Here is a 16,771-nt window from a genome sequence, read left to right on the forward strand (position 1 = left end):
TAATTATCCCTCTCAACCTCATTCTCCTGCCTTCTTCTTGTAATCTTTGATGCACTTACTAATCAAGAACCTATCAACCTCTGCTTTAATATACCCACTGACTTGGCCTCCGCAATCATCTGTGGCAAAGAATTCCACAGATTCACCACCCTCTGGCTAAAGAAATTCCTCCCCATCAGTATTCTAAAGGTACATCCTTCTGTTGTGAGACTGTGTTCTTTGGTCTTAGACTCCCCCACCATCCTCTCCATATCCACTCTATTTAGGCCTTTCAATATTTGATAGATTTCAATGAGATCCCTCCCCATTCTTCTAAACTCCAATGAATACGGCCCAGAGCTATTAAACTCTCCTCTTATGTAATCCTTTCATTCCTAGGATCATTCTTCTGAACCTCCTCTGGACTCTGTTTAGTGTTCCAAAAACCCCCAATAAATATAAATACATAATATTAGCTTATATACATAGACAGATTGTATGTATATAAAGTGACACTAGGCACAGAAGTGTCTGTACATAAGGTGACTGACAGAAAATGATAAAGTAGTGTGGTGGGATGGTGTGATGGCTAGTGGGTAGAGATGTTGATCAGCCTTACTGCTTGGGGAAAGTAGCTGTTTTTGAGTCTGGTGGTCCTAGCGTGTATGCTTTGTAGCCACTTCCCTGATAGTAATGGGACAAACAGCCCATGAGCAGGGTGGGTGGGATTCTTCATGGTGTTACTGGCCCTTTCGACCACATTTCTGTATATGTGTCCATGATGGTAGATAGGCTGGTGCCAATGGGTAGTTTTGATTACCTATTGTAGAGCCTTTCTGTTTGCAGTGCAGTCTCCATAACGAGTGGTGATGTGGCCCTTTTCCGGCACCTTACTGTACATGTTTTTGATAGTAGGCTGCTTCCTACCCTGTTGAGGTCCTCCAGCATTTAATGTGTGATGATCGTTGATTGTGCTGGATGTTTTACTGAGGTGTTCTGATGATTCTGAGAAGGCAGAAGAATGAGGATGAGAGGGATAATATTTCAGCCATGATGGAAAGGCAGCACAGACTGTGGGTTGAATGAGCTGCTGGAGTCTCTTATGGCCCTCTGCCTTGTTGACACAGGGCAGAATCAATTTACCTGTTATCTGCTGTTCTTCAGTGTGCCCTATCATTGATATGAGATACTTTCTCATCTGTATAAGCATCAAGTTTGCTATAGTTTAATAAAATGTCGATATAAATGATGTGTTACCCTCCAATAAACTAGTAAGCTGCAGAGAAATCAAAGTGCTGTGCTCTTCACTTTTACCCACTTCTTACCCATACCCACCAAATCATAGAGTACTACAGCACAGAAACAGGCCCTTTGGCCCATCTAGTCTGTGCTGAAATATAATTCTGCCTAGTCCCATCAACCTGTACCTAGACCACTGCTCACCTCTTGCTGGTGTATTTATCCAGCTTCTCTTAAATGTTGAAAACAAACACACTTCCATCACTTCGGCTGGCAGCTTGTTCCATATTTGCACCACCTTCTGAGTTTCCCCTCATGTTCTCCTTCAACATTTCACCTTTCACCCTTAACCTATGACCTCTAGTTCTGTCTCACCCAACTTCAGTGGAAAAAGCCAGCTTTTATTTATCCTATCTATAACCCTCATCATTTTGTACACCTCTGTCAAATGGCCCTTCATTCTCCTCTGCTCTAGGGAATAAAGTCCTAACCTATTCAATCTAGCCTGTAACTCAGGTCCTCAAGACCCAGTAACATCCTTGTAAATTTTCTCTGCACCCTTTCAATCTTTCTTACATCACTTCTGTAGACAGGTGACCAGAACTGCACATAGTACTTAAAATTAGGCTTCACCATCATCTTAAACATCTTCAACATAACAAGCCAACTCCTCCCCTCTCTCTGGTTTTTTCTCTCCCCTCTCTCTGGTTTTCTTTCTCTTCTCCCACCACCTTTCAAATCTACTCCTCAGCTTAAGCTTTTTTTCTCCAGTCCTGCCAAAGGGTTTCGGCCTAAAACATTAACTGTACTTTTTTCCATAAATGCTGCCTGACCTGCTGAGATCCTCCAGCATTTTGTGTGTGTTGCTTGGGTTTCCAGCATCTGCTCAATACTCTGATTTATGAAGGCCAATGTGCCAAAGGCTCTCTTTACAACCCTATCTACCTGTGACGCAACTCTTATTGAATTATGGATCTGCATTCCTAGATACAGCACAAAACAAAAATTTGATTTCTGGCTTAGTTGAATTATAAGTCTGCCTGGCAGAAGTAGGGGAAGATTCCCTGGAATGACATTCCTCTTACCCCCACTTTAACCCTTGAGCAGCATAAACCTCCATCTATGCTGGATATTTGTGAGTACTATTGACATACAGTGTTCACGCACTGGTTTGTATCACATTAGACACTCAAACCCTGTGTCTGATTAGAGTATTCAAGCTGCCTTGGTGAAGCAACCAGCTGTTCTATACACTATGTAGGTAGGTGAGATTAGCTCTGGGGATTGTTTAATTTACTTTTTAGCTGGTTTGGCACAACATTGTGGAGTGGGCTGAAGGGCCTGTTCCTGTGTTGAACTGTTCTTAATCAAAGACCCCTTCCACCTCAGACGTTCTTTCGTCTCACCACCAAGCTCTCGGACACAATTGTTGGATTCTGATGTATTTGATTCAGTGCTCTTTTGGATGTCGGGAAAGAGCCAGAACACTTGTTGTACCATGATTGTTTTATTGCAAAGAGAACAAAGAGATTTGGAAATGTAGAACTGCAAAAGACTGGTAGCTAAGAACAGAGAACAGAAAGACTAAGGAAAAAGATGGTGGACCAACATGGTCAACCTTTTGTATACACCATAGATGAGAAACATTATATTCAAATTCATAGTTAAGAGTTAATCAATCAAATAACCCCTCTACAAATAATGCAATAACAGAAGATTTTGGGGCTTTCTAGAATGATATAAAGAACTGTAACCACTCAGGAACATACTGAACAATTGCATATACATACTGTGACTACTAGGTAATATACTAAACAGTTACATAAGTATATAAGTAGTTATATAAAATACAAGAAGGTTATCACAGGTAGAGCTCTCACAAACATTGAGCACACCTACGTGAAACACTGCTGTGGGAAAGCAGTGTCCGTCATCAGGGATCCCCACCCAGGTCATGCTTCCTTCTCCCTGCTGCCATTAAGAAGAAGGTAGAAGAGCCTCAGGACTCACACCATCAGATTCAAGAACAGTTACTAACCCTCAACCATCAGGTTCTTGAACAAAAGGTGATAACTCCACTCAACTTCACTTGCCCCATTATTGAAATGTTCCCACAACCAATAGATCTACTTTCAAGGATTCTTAATCTCATGTTCCCGATATTTATTGCTACTTATTTACATTTGCATTTGCACAGTTTATTGTGTTCTGTACTCTGGTTGTACACCCTAGTAGGTGGGCAGTCTTTCATTGATTCTGTTATAGTTACTATTCTATAGATTTGTATGCTGATAAGAAAAAGAATCTTGTACATGGTGACATATATGTACTTGATAATAAAATGTACTTTGAACTTTGAACAATTGTTAAGCTGCAAAGGAAATTACAATTACACAGTCTAATCCAACACATACAGTAGAGTGACATGCATCACTTGTTTCTATCCTGCTGTTGTAGGACTCTTAAATGAACCACTTGTACACTAAAGGTGAATTCAGTGGCACAGTAGCATAGCAGTTAACGTAATGCTATTACAGTGCCAGCAATCAGCAGCTGGGATTCAATTCCCACCATTGTCCATAAGGAGTTTGTACGTTTTCTCTGCGACTACTTGGGTTTCCTCCAGATGCTTCAGTCTCCTCCCACATTCCTAAGACATAAGGGTTAGGTTTAGTAAGTTGTAGGCATATAATGTTGGCACCAGAAGCATGGCACCACTTGCGGTCTGCCCTCAACACATACCAGTATGTTGGTCGTTGACACAAATGACGCATTTCACTGTATTATTCAATGTGACAAATAAAGTAATCTACGTCCTCATAGCAATTCCATCTTATTGCCGACCTGCACTGCACTTTCTCTGTAACTGTAACATTATATTCTACAATTTCTTACTCAAGGTACTACCTCAAAGTACTAATGTTTTAAAATGAACCAGTTAGATAACTTGCAGAACTACTTTTTTTTACTGAATCTTGATGCATATGACAATCATAAACTAATCCAATTCCAATTCCAATTCCAACTTAACAAGTGCTAAAATTGCAATTTGAATAGACAATATGGTAAAATGATGTCCAGCCAAAAGCAAAAAATAAAAATTTTAAAAATGAACTGTAGTTGTCACATGTACATTGAAGCATCAAAACATACAGTGAAATGTATTGTGCGCATCAAATCAATTCAGCGAGTCTTGTGCTGGGCAGCCTGCAAGTGTTGTCTTGTTCTGGCACTAACACAGAATGTCGACAGCTCACTAACCCTTACCTGTATATTTTTTGGGATTAGGAATCTGGAGTCTATGGAGGAATCCCACAAGAGAATGTACTGTACAAACTTCTTACAGTGGTAGGAATTAAACCAATATATGTGATCACTTGTGTTGTAATAGCATTATGCTAACCACTACACTACAGTGCCATCCAGCAAAGGTGTACACATATATGCATCAATTGTTTTTTTATTGTTTTATCTTGCTTTTCTATCAGTCTGAGTGAAAATTTCGAAGCCAATTATTAGGTTTCACTAGTAGATTTAGAGTATTTGGAGAATCCTTGCAGGCAGAAGGAACTAAAACACACAAAACTACAGATCCATTAACCCATCCCAACAACCCCCACCATCACTACATATCTTTTATGTACATACAGTCAGTTTCTTATACATAAGAGTTCTTCCCATCCCTTGAGCACAGAGTTTTTAATCTGAAGTAACTTGGGCCATAGACTGTTTTGGTGGCACTGAAGAAGTCTTTTGTGTTACCAGAGTCTGCCATCCTCTGGATTTCCAGGACTTTCTTAGTCCACGAAGAATCCTTTAGCTCCCTGACCCTGCGCTGAACACTTGCCTTGGCTCTGGAGGAAGCTTCTTTTTTGGCCTTGCTTCTCCAATGTCATTCAGCTGGGCACAAAAGGTTTTTCCTTTTCATGGAGATAAGTTGTTCTAGCTCAATGTCATTATCATCAAATCAATCCTGGTGTTTTCCGGACGTATACCCAAGGATGTTTTTTGCAGATATTGAGGATGGTGGATTTAAGCAGACCCTAGTGTTTTTTAATATCCTTCAGATTTTCTCATTGAAAGTTATCTCCAAATGTTGCCTGAAGCTGCTTTAGGTTGCACTGTTAAGCAGTCTCTCAAGTTTTAATCTTGGCCTGGTCTATTTCTTAAGAACCCTCCTCTTTTTCACCTGAAAGGATGGTGGAGAGGATCAGGCGATGATTTATTCAGCAGTCATCTGTGCCAGTCATGTCCATTGTGATATTTACATCACAGCGGTCACTATCTCGGACAAAGGCATAGTCCATGAGATGCTGCTGTTTAAATTGGGATGTCTTGAATTTGTTTTTGTGGCAGAAGAAAGTGTTTGTGAAGATAAGGTTGTGCTCAGCATATCTGGTGAGAAGGAGTACTCTATTTGAGTTGATATTGCCAATGCCATCTTTTCTTATGGTGCTCTTCCAAATGTTGAAGTTCCAACAGACCTTGGTATTGAAGTCCTCTAAGAGAATTATCCTATCCTCCTTGGAGATACTCATCAGTGTCACATCTAGGCAAGTGTAGAAGGCCTCTTTTTCATACTTATGTGAGTCTTTCGTTGGTGCATAAACGCTCACGATGGTTGCCTTCTGGTTGTTGGCAAGCATGAAATGGATCATTGTGAGATGTTCACAGATCACTATAGTCAAGTCTCTTTTTATTGTTATTTTGACCATAACTGCTGGTACAGTACACAGTAAAAATGAGAAAACTTTTTTCAGGACCGTGGTGCTACATGAAACAGTACAAAAACTACACTGAACTACGTAAAAACAACACAGAACAAAAATACACTAGGCTACAGACCTACCCAGGATTGCATAAAGTGCACAAAACAGTGCAGGCATTACAATAAATAATAAACAAGACAATAGGCACTGTAGAGGGCAGTAAGTTGGTGTCAGTCCAGGCTCTGGGTATTGAGGAGTCTGATAGCCTGGGGGAAGAAACTGTTACATAGTCTGGTCGTGAGAGCCTGAATGCTTTTCCCAGATGGCAGGAGGGAGAAGAGATTGTATGAGAGGTGCATGGGGTCCTTCATAATGCTGTTTGCTTTGGGGATGCAGTGTGTAGTGTAAATGTCTGTAATGGTGGGAAGAGAGACCCCAATGATCTTCTCAGCTGACCACACTATCCGCTGCAGGGTCTTGCGATCCGAGATGGTGCAATTTCCGAACTAGGCAGTGATGCAGCTGCTCAGGATGCTCTCAATACAACCTCTGTAGAATATGGTGAGGATGGGGGGGGGGGTGGGAGATGGACTTTCCTCAGCCTTCACAGAAAGTAGAGACGCTGCTGGGCTTTCTTTGCTATGGAGCTGGTGTTGAGGGACCAGGTGACATTTCCGCCAGGTGAACACCAAGAAATTTGGTGCTCTTTACGATTTCTACCGAGGAGCCGTCGATGTTCAGCAGGGAGTAGTTGCTCCGTGCCCTCCTGAAGTCAACAACCATCTCTTTTGTTTTGTTCACATTCAGATACAGGTTGTTGGCTCTGCACCAGTTCATTAGCCACTGCACCTCCTCTCTGTAAGCTGACTCGTCGTTCTTGCTGATGAGACCCACCACAGTGGTGTCATCTGCGAACTTGATGATATAGTTCGAGCTGTGTGTTGCGGTACAGTCGTGGGTCAGCAGAGTGAACAGCAGTGGACTGAGCACGCAACCCTGGGGAGCCCCCGTGCTCAGTGTGATGGTGTTGGAGATGCTGCTCCTGATCCGGACTGACTGAGGTCTCCCAGTCAGGAAGTCTAGGATGCAGTTGCAGAGGGAGGTGTTCAGGCCCAGTAGGCTCAGCTTTCCAATCAGTTTCTGAGGGATGATTGTGTTGAATGCTGAACTGAAGTCTATGAACAGCATCTGAACGTATGTGTCTTTTTTGTCCAGGTGGGTTAGGGCCAGGTGGAGGGTGGTGGCAATGGCGTCGACTTGTGGAAGTTCAGAGAGTTGACTGACAAGTTAGTTCTTTATTGCAAACCCAACACTATGGATCTGGGGCTTGTCAAATCCTTTACCTCTCTAGAAAGTATAACCACCCTTCTCCTCCTTCAGTTGCTGTTCACCTGTCAGAAGGAACAGCTAGATCAACCTTGGTTCTCTGGTGATGATTGCAGCTTTCCTCTCTGCTCAATCACTGGTTGCACTGTCATCAGAGTGTGCACATGCTAGGCTCCAAAGGTCATGACCACGTATGGCACGGTAATCCTGTCAGGAGATTTCAAGCCCAACCCCCTTCTCTGAGTGGAGTGTGCAGAGTGGTGCTCGGTCGTGGGTGCAGTTGCCTCAGTCTAAAACCCCAGTGTCCAAACCACCCAGTGTGCCAGCTCATGGCCAGGGGCTTCCAGACCTCACAATCCTGCTCCTTCACCACTTGCTGATTGCCATGTGATTTAATCAGGGATGTTAGGGTGGATTTCCTTAATGGAGAGCACCTGTACGTGATTTTGATTAACATTGGATGCTGATGCACAGGCAGCCACCACACGATCCCTGGCAGATCAGGATCAGGGTCCAGTGGCATGGAGTGAAAGACAATTGAGGACCCTTCACTGCTGCAGCCTTCCTCCGCCTTCGATCTTCCATCCTGATCGATCTTTGTCTGGAACCTCCCACTGGACCTTTCCAAATGATCGATGGAGAGAGTACTTTCAAGAACTTCTTAACTGTGATAGCACTGCTGAACCGGGATTACCAACGAAATCCTCCAGAGATCTGTGAGAGAAGACATGAGGGAGCTTCTCAATATGAAAGAGTTCCATAATGCAATCAGAAACCTGAAAAACAACAAAACCTTTTGCGAACCCAGGGGAGATCCTTAAGGAAGGTAGACCAGCATCCCTGCACCACATACACAGTACACCTCAGCCAAATACATTTAAACTCAGTTTTTCACAATTCCTGACATTTAATCCTAGAAAACATTGCCCGTCTTAGGTCAGTTAGGATCACTATTTTAAAAATGTGAGATGTCAGAATAATAGTAGGGAGAATGATTATTTCAGCTTTTATTTCTTTCATCACATTCCCAGTGGGTTAGAAGTTTGCATACACTTTGTTAGTATTTGGTAGCATTGCCTTTAAATTGTTTAACTGGGGTCAAACGTCAAACAACAAAGTCAAGGTATTAAAGTGGCCATCACAAAGCCCTGACCTTAATCCGACGGAAAATTAGTGGCCAGAAGTGAAAAAGTGAGGCCTACAAACCTGACTCAGTTACAGCAGTTCTGTCTGGAGGAATGGAACAAAATTCCAGCAACTTACTGTGAGAAGCTTGTGGAAGGCAACCCAAAACGTTTGACCCAAGTTAAACAATTTAAAGGCAATGCTACCAAATACTAATAAAGTGTATGTAAACTTCTAACCCACTGGGAACGTGATGAAAGAAATAAAAGCTGAAATAAATCATTCACTCTACTATTATTCTGACATTTCATATTCTTAAAATAAAGTAGTGATCCTAACTGACCTAAGACGGGCATGTTTTCTAGGATTAAATGTCAGGAATTGTGAAAAACTGAGTTTAAATGTATTTGACTAAGGTGTATGTAAACTTCTGACTTCAACTGTATGCCTGGCTGTGTCAAGGAGAACAAGCGGCAGCTGCAAAAGAAAAGAATGAGCAGCGTCTCAGAGCTCAGAGATGCTCTTATAGAGACCATTTTCAAGAAAGGAAACAAGGCAGATTGCGGCAATTACAGTCATCTCCCTCCTGTCAACAGCAGTCAGAGTGCTAGCACATAGAGTACTGTGAAAAATCCTTAGATTTTTCATATAAATTTTGCTTTAGATGTTTATTTTTTGTCTTTTACATTAGTGTGTCAGTAGAAAAGAGCAAATTTTAGATTTCAAAACATTTGTTTTCAAAAATTTAAATGTTACAGGAATTTTTTGTATTTTGTTAAAGAAAGTAATATATTAAGTAATAGACCTCTTTTCAAATAAAAACTTCATGACTTTGTAGGTATATATTCCAGTGCATGGTTAAAAATTATCAATAACATAATGAGGTGATTGAACTAAATTGATCAACTGAAACAGAAACAAGTGAAGAAGGGATCAAAATGAGTGAAGGACAACCAAGCTAAAAGGTGAGGGTTTGGCAGGTGTGACAGCATAACCTGCAAATCATCAATTCTTACACCATGGCAAGAGTGAGCATAGCAACAAGACACAAGGTAGTCATCCTGTATCATCGAGATCTGTCCCAAACAGAAGTTTCACAGCAGACAGGAGTTTCAAGATGTGTTGTCCAAGCTTTTCTGAAGAAGCACAAAGAAACGAGCAAGGTTGAGGACCAGAAATGCAGTGGTCGGCCATGGAATCTGAGTCCAGCAGACAAGAAATGCATCAAACTGACATCCCTTCTAAATCAGAGGGAGTCCAACACTGCTATCATCTCTGAACTCATAGAAATCACTGGAACTCAAGTAACCCCTCTGCAGTCTGGAGAAATCTTGTCAGAAGTGGTCTTCATTGGAGAGTTGCTGCTGAAAAGCCATTCCTCCAAAGTGGAAACAAAGCCAAGAGACTCACCTCCGCACAAATACACAAGGACTGGGGTGCTGAACAATATGCTCTGGACTGACAAAACAAAATTTAACATTTTTGGCTCAGGAGGCAGTATGAACATAGAAAAGGTGAAGAACGCTACAGGCATGAGTCTGCAACCAACAATGAAGCACAACTGAGGCTTCTGGCAGGTTTGGGTCTCCATTTCTGCAAAAGGAGTTGCTGATCTGGTCAGAATTAATGGAATCCTCAATGCTGAGAAGTACAAGCAAATAGTCATCCATCACGCAATGCCATCAGGGAGGCATCTGATCGGTTCCAGTTTCATTCTGTAGCAGGACAATGATACCAAACACACAGCCAAGGTCATAAAGAACTGTTCTCATTGAGAAGAACAAACGGTTCTGCAAATGTTAAGGAAAATAGATTTTTAAGACTGCAACTTACAGGCCCAAACAAAACTTTTGGTCTATAGACCGGTCATCCTTCCTACATTGCTCTATGGAGCTGAATCATGGTCCACCTACAGTCAACACCTATGGAACAATACCACCAAAGAGCCTTACAAAAGGATTTGAGGATCAGCTGGAAGGACAGATGCACTAACACCAGCGTAGTGGAAGATGCCAACGTGAACAATATTATCACCAGGATAAAGCAACACCATAGGTCATACAGTTTGGATGCCAAACTTGCGTCTCCCCAAGCAGATCCTTTACTCCCAGTTGAAAGAAGGAAGCACTTCAAGGATAACATCAAAGGCAAACTGAAGAAATTCAACTTTACATCTAAAAACTGGAAAGACATTGTTCTCAACAGATGGACCCAGAGGAAATCTGCTCTAGAGGGAGCTGCGCTACACAGGAGCAACCTCTGCTGTGCCAAGGAGAACTAGCAGCAGCTGCAAAAGAAAAGAATGAACAACCACTAACCACAGCCACCTGAGGACCCAGCAATAGACAACCCCTTAGGAGAACATTTTACTTGACTTGAGTGGTTGCACCACTATAATAGTTACAGTTCGTTGCCACAGACAGCTGTGGAGGCAAAATCATAGGGTATATTTAAAGTGGCGGTTGATAGGTTCTTGATGAGTAAGGGTGTCAAAGGTTACGAGGAGGCAGGAGAATGGAGTTGAGAGGGATAAGAAATCAGCTATGATGGAATGCAGAGCAGACTTGATGGATCAGATGGCCTAAATCTGCTCCCATGTTTTATGGTCTTATGTTACTGTACATTGTGTTTTTTGGATAGCTTATACTCATTGGGTTTTAGTTTAGTTTTGTTTATATTTTGTTGTGTCTTCATGCCTGTTGTGTATTTTCATGCTGAATCAGATCCGGAGTGACGATCCTTTTCTACAGAAGAATGACAATAAGCAGTCTTGGATTTTGAGATGCTGGAATCTGGAGCAAACAAGAGTCTGGATGAAGTCAGTGGATCAGGCAACATTTGTAGGGGAAAATGGGCATGGTATATTTTGGGTCAAGACCCTTCATCTAGGTTAGTATAAAAAGATGGAGTTGGGTCCCTCAACACCACTTCTTTGGTCAAGAAAGCACAACTTCCTGATGAGATTAAGGCAAGGGAGACTCTTCCCCCCCCCCCCATTCTAACCAACTTTTACTGGAGCACCATCGAGAGTGTCCTGACCAGATGTATCACCATCAGTTACGGGAATTGCAAGAGATCTGACCACCCGTATCTACAAGTGATTGCAAGGACTGAAGGACTGCTGAGAGGATCATTGGGGGCTCTCTTCCACCCATCAGAAATACTTATCAGGAATGCTGCATATGCAGAGCTCTTAGCATTGTTGATAATTCCTCCCATCCATCCAGCAATCTCTTTGAACCCCTGCCATGAGACAGGAGGTACTGTAGCATTAGGAAGAACTACTAGAATGGAAAATAGCTTCTTCAGTAAGACTACTGAACTCCCTGCCAACACACAGGTTTCATCATGTATGAAGTGCCAGTAGCATTATACTGTTTACTTTTTAACTTGTGTTGTAAATGCACCTTATTATTTATTAATTTATCTGTGGAAATATTACTTTGAGTGTTACGTGTGTGTGTTATATCTGCTGTTTTGTTCTCTTTCGTCCGGAAGAACATTGTTTTGTTTGGTGGTATTAATGTATATGGTTGAGTGATAATAAACTGAACTTGAAGAGTTCCATGGTTTCTCTTCACCTCTTTATACTGGCTGTTTTCTTCTGTGCTTTAGAAGATTGATGTGCGGTGATAACAATGGCTGAGTGGGACTTGCATGAGTATCGGCTTGAAGATGCGAATGGTGTTCTCTCGTCCTAGCACATGTAGAACTGTTAGTGTTAACATACTTGAATTTGGTAAATCCCAGGACAATTAACCTTGTGCTGCTTTCTTGAGAGAAAGAGCTGCATTTATACTCTGTCTTTCATGAATTCAGCACATATCAAATGCTGTTTAGTGTAGGAACCTTGGTAGCCAATTTCTGCATAGCAAAGCCCTTAATGCATTAACAAGGTAATTGCAGTATCAGTTGAGATAAAGGTCCTGACCAGAGCATTGAGGTAAGCTCCCTTGTTCTTAAAATAAAAATGGAATGTTGATCCCTTTATTAACAAAGGATTTGCAGCCCTTTCAGAAATGGCAAAGTCCAAACTGATTAGATTCCTTGGAATAAGAGTGACAGAGACTCATTAATGTTCATGTTATCCACTAGATGGGGCATCCTCATTCTCTGGCCATCTCAGAATGCCCAGGGGAGGTGAAGATGAATCTTTGCACAGATTAAAACAGACTTAATTAACATGTACTCTTTCAGTGTTTGATTCCTTCATCCTTTTTTCCAAATTTTGAGGCCAACGCCACATTCACATTCACCTTATCTTCCAATCACAGGATCGAAAAAGGCTGCAAAATGTTTTAGACCCTGCCAGCTCCATCATGGGCACAAGCTTTCCCACCATTGAGGGCATCTTCAATAGGCGGTGCCTCACGAAGACAGCATCCATCATTAAGGACCCTCACCATCTGGGACATGTCCTCTTCTCTGTACAACCAGGGAGAAGGTACAGGAGGCTAAAGGCACAGACTCAACAGTTTAGGAACAGTTTCTCCACCTTCAGATTTCTGAATGATCCATAAACTCATTAACACGACTTCTTTGTTCTTCTTTTGCACAATTTATTTACTTCTGTAACTTAAAGAGGTTTTTTTTTGTCTTGCAATATACTGTTGCCACAAAGCAACAAATTTTATGATCTATGTCAGTGATAATAAACCTGATTCTATTTATCTATGCCATGGTGCACTGCATCTCTGATCGGCTTCAACAATGATGGTAAGAAGGCAGGGGAAGGCAGCAGCAGTCGAGTTCATTGCACCGTGGGTAGCTCTGCGGCATAGGAGGGAAGGAAAAGGAGTGGGAGAGCTATGGTGATAGGGGATTCGATTGTAAGGGGAATAGATAGACGTTTCTGCGGCCGCAAATGAGACTCCAGGATGGTATGTTGCCTCCCTGGTGCAACGGTCAAGGATGTCTCTGAGCGGCTGCAGGACATTCTGGAATGGGAGGGTGAACAGCCAGTGGTCGTGGTGCACATAGGTACCAACGATATAGGTAAAAAATGGGATGAGTTCCTACAAGGTGAATTTAGGGAGTTAGGAGATAAACTAAAAAGTAGGACCACAAAGGTAATAATCTCTGGATTACTACCAGTGCCACGTGCTAGTCAGAGTAGAAATAGGAGGATATTTCAGATGAATACGTGGCTTGAAAAATGGTGCAAGGGGGAGGGATTCAAATTTCTGGGGCATTGGAACCAGTTCTGGGGGAGATGGGACCGGTATAAACAGGATGGTCTGCACCTGGGCTGGACTGGAACCAATGTCCTAGAGGGAACATTTGCTACTGCTGTTCAGGACGCTTTAAACTAATGTGGCAGGGGGATGGGAACAAGTGCAGAGAGACAGAGGGGTGTAAAATGAGGGTAGAAGCAAAAAGTAGTAAGGTGAAAAGTAAAAGTGGCAGGCAGGCAAATCCAGGGCAAAAAGCAAAAAGAGCCGCTTTTCAACATAATTGTATAAAGGCTAAGAGTGTTGTAAAAACAAGCCTGAAGGCTTTGTGTGTCAATGCGAGGAGCATTCGTAACGAAGTGGATGAATTGAATGTGCAGATAGTTATTAATGAATATGATATAGTTGGGATTACAGAGACATGGCTCCAGGGTGACTAAGGATGGGAGCTCAAAATCCAGGGATATTCAATATTCAGGAGGGATAGACAGGAAAGAAAAGGAGGTGGGGTAGCATTGCTGGTTAGAGAGGAGATTAACGCAATAGAAAGGAAGGACATTAGCCTGGAGGATGTGGAATCAATATGGGTAGAGCTGCATAACACTAAGGGGCAGAAAACGCTGGTGGGAGTTGTGTACAGGCCACCTAACAGTAGTAGTGAGGTTGGGGATGGCATTAAACAGGAAATTAGAAATGCGTGCAATAAAGGAACAGTAATTATAATGGGTGACTTCAAGCTACATATAGTTTGGGTGAACCAAATTGGTAAGGGTGCTGAGGAAGAGGATTTCTTGGAATGTATGCGGGATGGTTTTCTGAACCAACATGTCGAGGAACCAACTAGAGAGCAGGCCATTCTAGATTGGGTATTGAGCAATGAGGAAGGGTTAGTTAGCAATCTTGTCGTGCGAGGCCCCTTGGGTAAGAGTGACCATAATATGGTGGAATTCTTCATTAAGATGGAGAGTGACATAGTTAATTCAGAAACAAAGGTTCTGAACTTAAAGAAGGGTAACTTTGAAGGTATGAGACGTGAATTAGCTAAGATAGACTGGCAAATGATACTTAAAGGGTTGACGGTGGATATACAATGGCAAGCATTTAAAGATCGCATGGATGAACTACAACAATTGTTCATCCCAGTTTGGCAAAAGAATAAACCAGGGAAGGTAGTGCACCCGTGGCTGACAAGGGAAATTAGGGATAGTATCAAGTCCAAAGAAGAAACATATAAATTAGCAAAAAAAAGTGGCACACCTGAGGACTGGGACAAATTCAGAGACCAGCAGAGGAGGACAAAGGGCTTAATTAAGAAAGGGAAAAAAGATTATGAGAGAAAGCTGGCAGGGAACATAAAAACTGTCTGTAAAAGCTTTTATAGATAAGTGAAAAGAAAAAGATTGGTCAAGACAAATGTAGGTCCTTTACAGTCAGAAACAAATGAATTGATCATAGGGAACAAAGACATGGCAGACCAATTGAATAACTACTTTGGTTCTGTCTTCACTAAGGAGGACATAAATAATCTTCCAGAAATAGTAAGGGACCGAGGGTCTAGTGAGATGGAGGAACTGAGGGAAATACATGTTAGTAGGGAAGTGGTGTTAGGTAAATTGAAGGGATTAAAGGCAGATAAATCCCCAGGGCCAGATGGTCTGCATCCCAGAGTGCTTAAGGAAGTAGCCCAAGAAATAGTGGATGCATTAGTGATAATTTTTCAAAACTCCTTAGATTCTGGATTAGTTCCTGAGGATTGGACGGTGGCTAATGTAACCCCACTTTTTAAAAAAGGAGGGAGAGAGAAACCGGGGAATTATAGACCGGTTAGCCTGACATTGGTGGTGGGGAAAATGCTAGAGTCGGTTATCAAAGATGTGATAACAGCACATTTGGAAAGAGATGAAATCATCGGACAAAGTCAGCATGGATTTGTGAAAGGAAAATCATGTCTGACGAATCTTATAGAATTTTTTGAAGATGTAACTAGTAGAGTGGATAGGGGAGAGCCAGTGGATATGGTATATTTAGATTTTCAAAAGGCTTTTGACAAGGTCCCACACAGGAGATTAGTGTGCAAACTTAAAGCACACGGTTTTGGGGGTATGGTATTGATGTGGATAGAGAATTGGTTGGCAGACAGGAAGCAAAGAGTGGGAGTAAATGGGACCTTTTCAGAATGGCAGGCAGTGACTAGTGGGGTACCGCAAGGCTCAGTGCTGGGACCCCAGTTGTTTACAATACATATTAATGATTTAGACGAGGGAATTAAATGCAGCATCTCCAAGTTTGTGGATGACATGAAGCTGGGTGGCGGGGTTAGCTGTGAGGAGAATGCTAAGAGGATTCAGGGTGACTTGGATAGGTTAGGTGAGTGGGCAAATTCATGGCAGATGCAATTTAATGTGGATAAATGTGAGGTTATCCACTTTGGTTACAAGAACAGGAAAACAGATTATTATCTGAACAGTGGCCGATTAGGAAAAGGAGAGATGCAACGAGACCTGGGTGTCATTGTACACCAATCATTGAAGGTGGGCATGCAGGTACAGCAGGCAGTGAAAAAGGCAAATGGTATGTTGGCATTCATAGCAAAAGGCTTTGAGTACAGGAGAAGGGAGGTTCTACTGCAGTTGTACAAGGCCTTGGTGAGACCGCACCTAGAATATTGTGTGCAGTTTTGGTCCCCTAATCTGAGGAAAGACATTCTTGCCATAGAGGGAGTACAGAGAAGATTCACCAGATTGATTCCTGGGATGGCAGGACTTTCATATGAAGAAAGACTGATTAGGCTTATACTCCCTGGAATTTAGAAGATTGAGGAGGGATCTTATTGAAACGTAAAAAATTCTAAAGGGATTGGACAGGCTAGACACAGGAAGATTGTTTCCGATGTTGGGGAAGTCCAGAACGAGGGGTCACAGTTTAAGGATAAAGGGGAAGCCTTTTAGGACCGAGATAAGGAGAAACTTCTTCACACAGAGAGTGGTGAATCTGTGGAATTCTCTGCCACAGGAAACAGTTGAGGCCGGTTCATTGGCTATATTTAAGAGGGAGTTAGATATGGTCCTTGTGGCTAAAAGGATCGGGGGTATGGAGAGAAAGCAGGTACAGGGTTCTGAGTTGGATGATCAGTCATGATCATACTGAATGGCAGTGCAGGCTCGAAGGGCCAAATGGCCTACTCCTGCACCTATTTTCTATATTTCTATGTTTAAGTAATAG

The 16,771-nt window shown here is 42.2% G+C and overlaps 1 protein-coding gene and 1 long non-coding RNA gene across 2 annotated transcripts in view; one reads left to right on the forward strand and one right to left on the reverse strand.

Annotated features, from left to right (window-relative positions):
- Positions 1–16,771, forward strand: part of nhej1 (nonhomologous end-joining factor 1) — a 382,674-nt gene that overhangs the window by 254,744 nt on the left and 111,159 nt on the right. The window lies entirely within an intron of this gene.
- LOC132392972 (uncharacterized) overlaps positions 1–16,771 on the reverse strand; it is a 95,809-nt gene that overhangs the window by 52,678 nt on the left and 26,360 nt on the right. Inside the window, exon 2 of the long non-coding RNA XR_009511701.1 lies at positions 800–3,868. This is a non-coding gene — a long non-coding RNA (uncharacterized LOC132392972). The remainder of the gene's footprint in view (positions 1–799; positions 3,869–16,771) is intronic.

This window comes from Hypanus sabinus, chromosome 4 (assembly GCF_030144855.1).
Source record: "Hypanus sabinus isolate sHypSab1 chromosome 4, sHypSab1.hap1, whole genome shotgun sequence".
Taxonomy (NCBI): Eukaryota; Metazoa; Chordata; class Chondrichthyes; order Myliobatiformes; family Dasyatidae; genus Hypanus; species Hypanus sabinus.